This window comes from Myotis davidii, unplaced genomic scaffold (assembly GCF_000327345.1).
Source record: "Myotis davidii unplaced genomic scaffold, ASM32734v1 scaffold1663, whole genome shotgun sequence".
In the NCBI taxonomy this organism is placed as follows: domain Eukaryota; kingdom Metazoa; phylum Chordata; class Mammalia; order Chiroptera; family Vespertilionidae; genus Myotis; species Myotis davidii.
The window spans coordinates 123,287-134,145 of record NW_006293910.1 but is presented as its reverse complement, the minus strand read 5'-3'; the positions used below and the strand labels follow the sequence as shown (position 1 = coordinate 134,145).

The following is a 10,859-nucleotide window of genomic DNA, read 5'->3' as shown; positions in this document are numbered from 1 at the left end:
CTCCCAGTGGAGGCTGGCTGGAAGCAGGTATCTGGGGTTTATTTGTCTTATATAATTGAAACTTTGTTGCCTTTAGCAGAGGCCACAGCTGGCCAGGGCAGACAGGAAGCTTGGCTTCCACCATTGCTGGAGCAACCAAGCCTCCTGCTTGCTCTAGCTCCGTGGCTGCCGGCCACCATCTTGGTTGGGTTGATTTGCATATAGTTGCTCTGCAGGGCTGGTGGGCCTGGCTTGGGGCATAGCAAAGGTATGGTCAATTTGCATGTTTGCCTTTAGCAGAGGCCACAGCTGGCCAGGGCAGACAGGAAGCTTGGCTTCCACCATTGCTGGAGCAACCAAGCCTCCTGCTTGCTCTAGCTCCGTGGCTGCCGGCCACCATCTTGGTTGGGTTGATTTGCATATAGTTGCTCTGCAGGGCTGGTGGGCCTGGCTTGGGGCATAGCAAAGGTATGGTCAATTTGCATGTTTTTTATTAGATTAGATAATTAAAAATGACATTAATTAGTGCTTGTAAATGTGAATTTTATAATTAAACTTACTGATTTATATATCATAGAAAGTATAAAACAACTCTCTATTAAATAAAGATTTGTTTACATTTGGTAAGTAGGTAGAGCAGCAGACACTAATCTGGACATTTCTAATCAGCATGCAGGGGATTGAGAACAGACTTCCTGGATGAATGATGAAGAGGCTTTATCTAGACAGTGTTATAAAGGAGAACACAATGTATCCTGATCCTTGATGTGGATCCATTTTAATTTTTACCTAGAGAACTAAAATTGGTATCATTTTTTAGAATTATGCTGAGTCACAAAATTTATTAGTCTTTTTGTGTACCTACCATGTTTCAGAAAACATTTCAAGCAAATTAATGTTTATCAGAAATGAGTTACCATAAAAGCCTGTTAAGTGTTATTCCTTAATATACTTACTTACTTTGCTTTAGTGCCTTTAGCGTATATCAAATCCTTGAACATTTACAAAGACATATATAAATGGTTATAGAGATCATACTTTGTTAATAAAATAAATTTGAGAGAATTTGCCCATATTTATGGAAAAGCGTACTCTATAGGGAAACTCAGGGCAGGGTACAAGGATTCTAATCTCAGCTTTGGCAGCATCCAGATTTTTTGTGACCTTGATGGAAGTTTCAGTAAACATCACTAAGTCTTTTATTCCTCACTGGTAAAATGAGAATAAAAATTCTGTCCCTACCTACCTCACAGTGATCTTGTGATAATTAATTGAAGTTAAATATTTGAAAATTTCTGATAAATCTATTTAGATAGATAGATATATAAATGCATATATTTAGTACATATAATCTGTTTTGTTAATATTTTATATTATCTTATTATGAAATACTAAAATCAATAGAAAAAAATCAGAGTAATATAACTGATGCCATGCACCCAATACTTAACTTTAACATACTGTAAAATTTTGGCATTATTTTTATGACATAAAACATTACATATATTAGTTGTACTACATCATAATTCCATTCTCTTCCTTATTTCCCTAGAAATTCCACAGTATCTTATACATTCATGAATGCATAAAATACTGTGGAATTTGAAATTGTAATACTTTGATCATGTTCAATTTAGTCTTCCTACTCAACTTCCACAGTTTTTATACATCCAACAATTTTACTCTAAGAATGAGTATATCCTTTCTGATGGCTTTTAACAGAAGAGCAGACCAATCACATAGATTTCCAGAAACATTATATGTAGGCATTGTCATGAAAACCTAAAGTTAGTCTCTATTTGCCTTGTTTTTGTTCTCTTTCTAATTGTTAGTTGATGCCAAACAAACAAAAAAAGAAGACATTCTTTTAAATGCATTTGCACAGTTACAAAGATAGTTCATTGAAAGTATTCATTTTTCATTTTTCTTTGAGATAAACTAAGAACAAAAACAACTTTATAACTCGATTAAAGTTGCAATTCTGGATGACAAATATGAATATTTACCGCAATGCGAATAAGGTTAATATTTTAAAACAAGGTTGACAGGAGAAAAATGGTCTTAGTTTGCAAAAAGGAAATTTGTTTCTTAAAGTGAAAATTGAGGTCAGTAGGCCATAGCTCTCCTTACTCCTACATGACTGAAATGAATTAAATAATGCAGCAATAAAGCAGTACTGAGCAAACCAATAAGATTATACATGAAAGCTTGAGTAAAATTATATGTTAGAAACATGTATTTTGTATAAGAAAACATAAAATTTTAAATGCATGTCTACTTCATTTTAATTATCTTAGGATAGAAAAACTGAGTCTTATTCTCTTCACTAGGATCTCATGGTCCTTTTTCAGGAAGTAAGGATAATAACCATTGTTTGAACATATTTCAGTCTTGGTTACTGCATTCTGTTTACTTACTGTGATTTCAATGTGACTGGGTTGAATAGTTACATGTAAAGTGAACATCTTTATATGATACTTAAACAATTGTCTGATTCACATAAATTATTTAATAAGAGTGATTTTCATTTCAACTTTTCACTCTTTAGATCCTTTTGTCAAGTTATATAATATAAACATGATCTGACTTGTAATATCCTCAATAGGCTATATTTATTTATGATGGCCCTATTTTTAACACCACAAGGGGCAGAAAATATGTTCTAGCTATGTGAAAATACTAATTTTATCCTGTTACTGTCTCCATACATATATTGGTTCTAAGAACATGGGAAATAAAAACAGCAAAACTGTTACCTGGTGATCTTTACAAGAAAATTCTTTGACGATAAGTGATTACGATATCAGTAAACTGAACTGAAAACAATGTTAAATTTCCAATATGATAGAGCCAATGTACAAGAAGAGATAGAGGTAGTCTGAATATTCCTTTTTCTCTCTTTCTACATTATATATATTTCTCTCTAATAATGACATATTTTGTTGGCATTAATACAAAGTAACATGGATTGCATGCGTTAGTAGAGTTCTTTTAATTATTGTGTAAAAATGATATGTAATTGAAACAAAAAGCATTGTTTCTAGTCCTAATTTTTTTTTTCCTTACGTCCATCCTGTCAAGCTGAAAGCGTGAAAGTTATTTTCTGGTGGTGTGATTAGATTGGGGCTGAACTCTCCAGCTGGCAGGCCTGTCTATGACTGGCGGCGGCTGTCCCCAGTGCTTGTCATTTCCTGACATGCCTGACAGGATGGGGACAGCCGCCCCAGACAGGTTCATTAGATGGTGTTTTCTACAGCTGAGCTAAAAATAAGTAAGTAAGTAAATAAATAAATAAATAAATACATAAATAAATAATCTGTGCCTTGTCAAGGTCCAAGCTGCAGGGGTACTTCTTGTTGGTTTAAACCAGGGCCTTGTTTTGACAAATTTTGCTCTGTGCAGTTTTTAGATTTTCCTGACACATTTTTGTTTCTTTCCCCTTTGACCTACACTTTGTGCACGCCTTTGTTGCTGCTTCAAAATCCTAAGATAATCTTCCCAAGAGAAAAAGAACCGGAGGTATTGAAATATTAAAAGGAAAAACAGTGCAATGCTCTATAAAATAGCATTAGCTCATTTATTGCCATGGTGATCTGCACAGTGGTAGGAAAACAACTTTGAGACTTGTAACAAGCCAATTACAAGAAAGTTAAGAGTTTTTGTAGTGCCAGAAATGTGCCATCTATAGAGAACATAGTATCAGTACCAGCAGTCTACACTCTGAAGTGCATCACTCCTTAGAACTGTCAGAAATGGGCAGTTCTAAATATCTGCATTCTTGGGCTTTTAGGAAGCTGATAGAGTTTTCCACCTGCATTTATAGGCTTTGATGTCAGGAAGAAAAATTATAGAAGAATATAGAATACATACTAATTAAAACCAGATATAAATTTCAAAATCAAATTTAGGGAAATATGTTTCTTAGTCAACTGACCCCTTTTAAAGTTAACTGGATTTGCTAAAAATTGGTGTGCAATTGAGACATACATGCATACAGAGTCATGATTTATCATTTTCAAGCCCAAATTTAAACTTCTAAAGCTGTGCTATTGAAAAGAAAAATAAAATCTTTATCCAAGAGATTATTCTTTCTTTAGTTAGAGACTTGCTAGCTATAGTCTACGTTCATAGTCTGTGATAGCTGTTCTCCAGTGAGAGAAACATTTGGTCTTAATTTTTACTAAGTAGATCATGCCCAGATAGAAAGCATTTGACCATATATGTTGACAGAATCTTAGTGCAACTGTTGGCTATCTTTTCATTTGCATGCAAGATACAAATGTAATACTATTTGCATCTCTTCTACTTGTCATTGGTGTAATAAACAGTGTTGCTGAAAAAAAAAGCAAGGTCCTCATTCACAGAAATCTTAGCCCTTACCTTTTCTTTGTATTGTTAGCTTCTGCCGTTCACCGTCTCTATGACAACTGTATAAATTGGGATGGGCAACTGTCATCTGGAGTATTACTGAGGGAAAAGTGTTAGCGAGCACACAGTTCCCATAGATGGAGCATTTCAATATAATCCAATTTTAATTGAGCTCCAGAGACTTTGATGTGCTACAGAAGGTTGGGCAAGAGCTATTCCAGGGAGAAATTAAAGCAGCCCAGCAAGACTTCTCTACTTCAGACTGTCACCATTTTAAGTAAGCATTAGCATCAGACTTAACCTGCCCCTGTGGAACATCTCACTTCTTTTTTCAGCTTTTCACTGATTTATTTTGCTATATATAAAAGCAAAGCACTTTCATCTTTTTAATATATGTTTTTACACCCATTTGATTAGGCTTGCAAAGCTTGTACTGGACCTGCGATCCATCTAATGCTGTCTATTGGACTTGGCTTTGGCAGTTCACAAAAGAAAAGGAAAGTAGAGTGGGTATTAGTTTTAAGTTGTCAGTTATCATATATTTAACTTCCTTTTCAATATCACTTTGTAAAACCATATTTGGAGCTAAAAAGTCAAAGGATGTGGAATTTTTATCTAGCTTTGAGTTATCCTTGAATTTAATTTTAATGCTTGGCTGCTTAGGCATTTATTAGAGGCTGGGATTTTTATTTCAAAATGCATTAAAGTATCTTTTCCTCATCACAGGAAAAAAAATACCTTTAGGCAAAGCTAGTTTAGAGCAACTGGACACAGGCACATCAGTCCTTAATGGTGAAAGCATTAAACTTCTTTTTTTTTTTTTAATGAGAAGGGAAGTGGATATTTTTTCATGTATATTCAAAGATCTTTTAAATGCTTTGAAATATAATGTTGAACATACATAGGTATTTCAGTAATCATAAAAATGACTAAAGATCACAATGTTAATTAAAATAATTAAATGAATACTAAATATAATGCTTGTATTATCAGAAAATTTGTTATAAGTATGGTAAACTTAATGAAGTTACTACCTGTTCATGATATACCTGAGATTTCTGATCTGTATTGGCACATTTCAAAAAATAAATTTAAAATACATGTTGAGAAATTAAGTATAATTTTGACAGTAATTAGAAATTAGTTTCCTGTATATATCATCCTGAATAGATTTGCTATAGACCTAAGTGAGCTTCGGCATCAGCGCTGCTTGCTTCAAAGGCCCCAAGAGAGATGGACATTGCCAAGAATTGTATAGTGGTCTCAGTTTACTCAATGGCCTTTAATGACCTCAGAAGACAAACTCAATTTCTAAGGCTGTAGTAGTTGTTGTGATTTTTCTCATTCTAAACAAGTATTCACTTAACATAGGTAATTTTTATTTGTAACTTTGTATTATTTTTCTTTTTAAAAGGCACCCCAAATAATGTAAACTTATTCTACACTTTATTTAATTACTTTATTGAATATCCAACCCCCTAATGATGGGCATTATTTTTCATTTTTTTGTTGTTATAAACAATGCTGCAATGAATAATCTGGTACATGCTTCATGTTGCTTTTCTGAGTGTATATTCACAGGATAAATTCCTAAAAATGAAATTGTTGGGTCAAAGGGTATATATTTGAAATTTGGATAAATAATACAAAAATCTCCGCAATATAAGTTATACTAATGTATACTCCCACCAAAAATATGGTATAGTTCTTACTCACAGCAAACTCAGTATTACTCATTAAACTTTTAGATTTTTGCCAGTCTTATAAATAAAAATTGTATCTCCGCATAGTTTTAATTCTGCTATATATGAGGTTAATCATGTTTTCCATCAAGAAAGAACCATTGGCAGTATGTTTTCTGTGATTTACCTGTTTGACTTTTTTTAAGCAAAATTTTCCTGTATTACAATGTCTACAGGAGGATATTATGGACAATAGTACAGTTTTTCTCATGTATATATTTTTGTGAAATAAATATCATAAGACTTATACTATGTATAAAGAAAATTACATATGCATATGTATATCTCCTTTTCTACCTCCTTGCCATCTAGATTAATTTGTTATTCCTCTATGAAATTCCCTCCCAAATTTTAGTGACATTAGTTATGAAGATAAGATTTTTTAAAATTAATTTGCCTACCCAGTAAGAATCTCATCTCTGGTATTAAAAATAAATTAACTGAATGACATTATTCAAAATATAATTAGCTAAATATATTAACACTTTGTAATATATTTACTATATAGAATACTATGACACCTCGCTGGTGTGGCTCAGTGGTTGAGCATTGACCCAGGAACCAAGAGGACACTGGTTCAATTCCTGGTCAAGGTACATGCTTGGGTTGTAGGTTTGATCCCCAGTAGGCAGCTGATTGATGATGTTTCTCTCTCATGGATGCTTCTATCTATCACTCTCCCTTCCTCTCTAAAAATCAATAAAAACATATTTTTTAAAAAAGAATACTATGCCACAAGGGTCACCTTCATTATAAATTAGTTTGCTGTGTGAATGTTTCTAGTGCACATTTTATTTATTTACTTAAAACATGAATATTGGAGGCATATACACTACCTGTGTGCCAAACATTATGCCAAGTACCAGGGAAGACATTCGGTATTAACATGGAGCTAAAACTGAGACTTATAAGTAACCTTTATATCTGGAGAAATAATATTAAGTTTATTTATACAGTATTATTAGTAGAGAACAAAACATTAATAACAAATTAGATATTTTTATTTACTTATATTTTATTCACAAGTTATCATTCCTTTAAAGTAGTCAAGATTGTTTATTGTTGTTAACCCAACTTTCTTGCACAAGTTTATGTTTATATGTGTGACACTGAGCAGAATGATTGCCATATCTGAAGTCTAGACTGAACCTTAATCTTTTTTACAATATTCACTGTCCACCAATAATCCCAAACCCACACTGGTGCAGAGCACCATTCATCTAGTTACTGGACCCAGAAACTCTTGCAACAGCTTTAATTCCAGTAAGTAATTTACTTCAGCATAAAACAAAACAAAACAAAACATACAAGTCCTATTCTATCTCATAAATATATTTACTGTGTTTTCCTTCTTCTTCCTACAACAACTGTCTTAGAGTTCATTCACTTCTATTGGCATAAAGCAGATTTTCAATTTAATATCCTCCCAAATACTTCTCACTGCTTCCAGAGTTGTGGCTATCCTACTTAGAGTGATCTTTCTAAAAGGGAGATTTAATCTTATAATTTTGCTCACTTTAATGGTCTCAGTGGCCTCACTGTCATCATTAGAGCTACCATTCACTGCAAGCTAAGTTTAAAATCAATCACCTGTCTTCAGTGAACTTGTCTGGGCAGCCTCTTGTCAATAGAAAGGTGACCTGTGGTACTTATAGTAGAGATACTTGTTAAATACAGTAACCTATTACAATTTTTTCAACAATCCAGTGGAATATAATAATTATATTAACCAAGAATAAAGGCATGGATAGGAAGTGTGAGCTCTATAAAAGGATCTTTGTCTTGATCACCAATGTATTTCCATCACTATGCACAATTCCTGGAAACCAGTAGGTGTTGACTGAACTTTTGTTTGGTGAACAAATGATATGTGATGCTAACAGCCTTTGCGTAGGGACAGAGCTCATGCTCATGATGCTGAAATGGAACAGATAAATGGTAAATTTTCAGCAAAGTAGTATTTTGTTGCAAATAGCTTTGTAATCAATGAATATAAAGTAAACAAAAGAAACAAAAAATAGCTTTAGGTCATTACAGTATTACAAAAGAAATTTTTAGGGGGTATCTAACACTGAAAATACTATTTTTAATTGCCAACAAAAGTTGGAAGGTCTCTTTTTACTACCCACCCCCAATTACAGAAATTTATGAAAGACATTCATGTACAAGCAAAGGGCACTTACTGAACTGTTTACGTTTAAACTCACTTGCATTTCTTGAAGAGGTGTTAATTATCCTCTAATACAGAAAAATGAGAGAAGTAAAAATATAGGAAATTCAGAATATGAATTGTCTCTAACTGAAGCAGTGAGACTTTTTTTAAAAAAAATCTTTCTATTGATTTCAGAGAGGAAGGGAAAGAAGGGTATAGAAACATCCATGATGAGAGAGAATCGTTGATTGGCATGAAAACTAAATATTGTTACCCAAAATGGAATTTTTTAAAAAATATATATTTTATTGATTTTTTACAGAGAGGAAAGGAGAGGGATAGAGAGTTAGAAACATCGATGAGAGAAACATCGATTAGCTGCTTCCTGCACACCCCCTACTGGGGATATGCCCGCAACCAAGGTACATGCCCTTGACCAGAATCAAACCTAGGACCTTTCAGTCTGCAGGCTGACACTATATCCACTGAGCCAAACCGGTAGGGCAAGAATTGTTTTAAATTAAACTTCAAACATAGCAGACAGAACTTTCAAAGCCATCTAGTAAGTGGTATATAAGAATAGATTCTGGGAAATACCCAGATTTAGTGAAACCTATGTGAGATCCCAAAGCAGAGTTTGGATCAGAAAACAGTGGTCATTGGAAAAGGATCTGGGCTGAGACCACAGGAGGGACTGCCCTTATCACTCCTAATTGAGAGTTTCCCTAAGGTCCTGGTGGGAAAAGGAAGGATTGTGAGTTCATTTACTCAACACATTTATGTAGCAATGCCTTCCTGCCAAGCCAGCCTCTTCACTAGACACTCTATATGTTATTTTACTTCATACAACAACTCTGCAAAGAGGATATGATCATTCTCATTTCATGTAAGTGGAAACTGTACCTCTATTATGCTACGGAATGTCCCCCAAGTAACACAGCTGGAAGTGGTTGATTCAGACTTTAGGCTGTCTGTCATCCTCTAAAGTCCAAGTTCTTTCTACTCCAGCATGGCTTACAGATATATAAAAACTATCAGAGTCCATAAAACTAACTGTTAATAGAGGACATACTTCTCGGGACATGCTGGTAGGATGAGGAAATGTGCCAAGGTAGTACTTATACTGTGGTGGGCAAATGCACATTAATATAAGACTCAATCTGAAGGACTTCTTAAAGTCCTACATGAAGAACTTGAGTTTCATAGTAGAGCTGCTCTTTGGGAGACAGTTATTCTAGATGAGATCTAGCTTTAAGAGGAAGAAGAAAAAAATTCTCGTGAACCCTGAGGCCCAAATTTTCAAGTGAAAATGCACTTTAAAAACTCTGAACTCATATTATATGAAAACCAGAGGCCCGGTGCACAAAATTTGTGCACTCAGCCCAGCCTGTGCGCTCTCGCAGTCTGGGACCCCTTGGGGGATTACCACCTGCTGGCTTAGGCCCGCTCCCTGGGGTATTGGGCCTAAGCTGGCAGTCAGACATCCCTCTGGCAGCCCGGGAGCCCTCAGGGAATGTCCACTTCCCAATGGGGAGCAGACCTAAGCTGGAGTTGGACATCCTTAGTGGTGCTGAGGAGGCGGGAGAGGCTCCCACCACCACCGCTGTACTGGCAGTTGTCAGCCTGGCTTGTGGCTGAGCAGAACTCCTCCTGTGGGAGCACACTGACCACCAGGGGGCAGCTTCTGCATTGAGCATCTGCCCTCTGGTGGTCAGTGTGTGTCATAGTGACCAGTCATTTCCAATCGTTCTGTTGTTAGGGTCAATTTGCATATTACCCTTTTATTATATAGGGGTGCCTGGCCAGCCTGGATGAGGGCTGATGGCTGATGGCTGTTTGCAGGCTGATGGGTCCTGCTGGGTTGCCTGGCCAGTCTGATGGCAGTTTGTAGGCTGGACAAGCCCCCCAGCGGGGACCCTCACCCAATGAGGGTGTGGCCAGCCTGGGGGAGGGGCTGATGGCTGGTTCCAGGCTGGCCACAGCCCCTTCAGGGGGGGGGGTCCTGTTGGGGTGCCTGGCCAGTCTGATGGCAGTTTGTAGGCTGGACAAGCCCCCCAGCGGGAACCCTCACCCAAGGAGGGTGTGGCCAGCCTGGGGGAGGGGCTGATGGCTGGTTCCAGGCTGGCCACAGCCCCTTCAGGGGGGGGGGTCCTGTTGGGGTGCCTGGCCAGTCTGATGGCAGTTTGTAGGCTGGACAAGCCCCCCAGCGGGAACCCTCACCCAAGGAGGGTGTGGCCAGCCTGGGTGAGGGGCTGAGGGCTGTTTTCAGGCTGGCTAAGCTTCCCAGTGGGGACCCTCACCCCATGAGGGCATGGCCATCCTGGGTGAGAGGCTGGTGGCTATTTGCAGGCTGGCCACGGTCCCCAGCCACGCAAGCTCCAGTGGAGGCTGGCTGGAAGCAGGTATCTCGGATTTATTTGTCTTCTGTAATTGAAACTTTGTTGCCATAAGTGGAGGCCACAGCCAGCGCAGGGCAGGTGGGAAGCTTGGCTTCCTCCATCACCTGGGCAACCAAGCCTCCTGCTTGCTCCAGCTCTGTGTCTGCCGGCTGCCATCTTGGTTGGGTTAATTTGCATATAGTCACTCTGATTGTCTGGTGGGCGTGGCTTAGGGCCTAG

The 10,859-nt window shown here is 37.1% G+C and overlaps 1 protein-coding gene and 2 long non-coding RNA genes across 3 annotated transcripts in view; all 3 read left to right on the top strand.

The window, feature by feature from the left end:
- LOC107183753 overlaps window positions 1-4,958 on the top strand; it is a 14,179-nt gene extending 9,221 nt beyond the window's left edge. The window contains exons 2-3 of the long non-coding RNA XR_001514564.1: window positions 588-591; window positions 4,947-4,958. This is a non-coding gene — a long non-coding RNA (uncharacterized LOC107183753). The remainder of the gene's footprint in view (window positions 1-587; window positions 592-4,946) is intronic.
- LOC102752968 (neurobeachin-like) overlaps window positions 1-10,859 on the top strand; it is a gene marked incomplete at its 3' end in the record, with an annotated part of 248,705 nt that overhangs the window by 134,935 nt on the left and 102,911 nt on the right. The gene's annotated exons all lie outside the window — the stretch shown is intronic.
- Window positions 10,169-10,509, top strand: LOC107183752. Its single transcript, XR_001514563.1, has 3 exons — window positions 10,169-10,205; window positions 10,275-10,354; window positions 10,424-10,509. It is a non-coding gene; the product is annotated as an uncharacterized LOC107183752 (long non-coding RNA).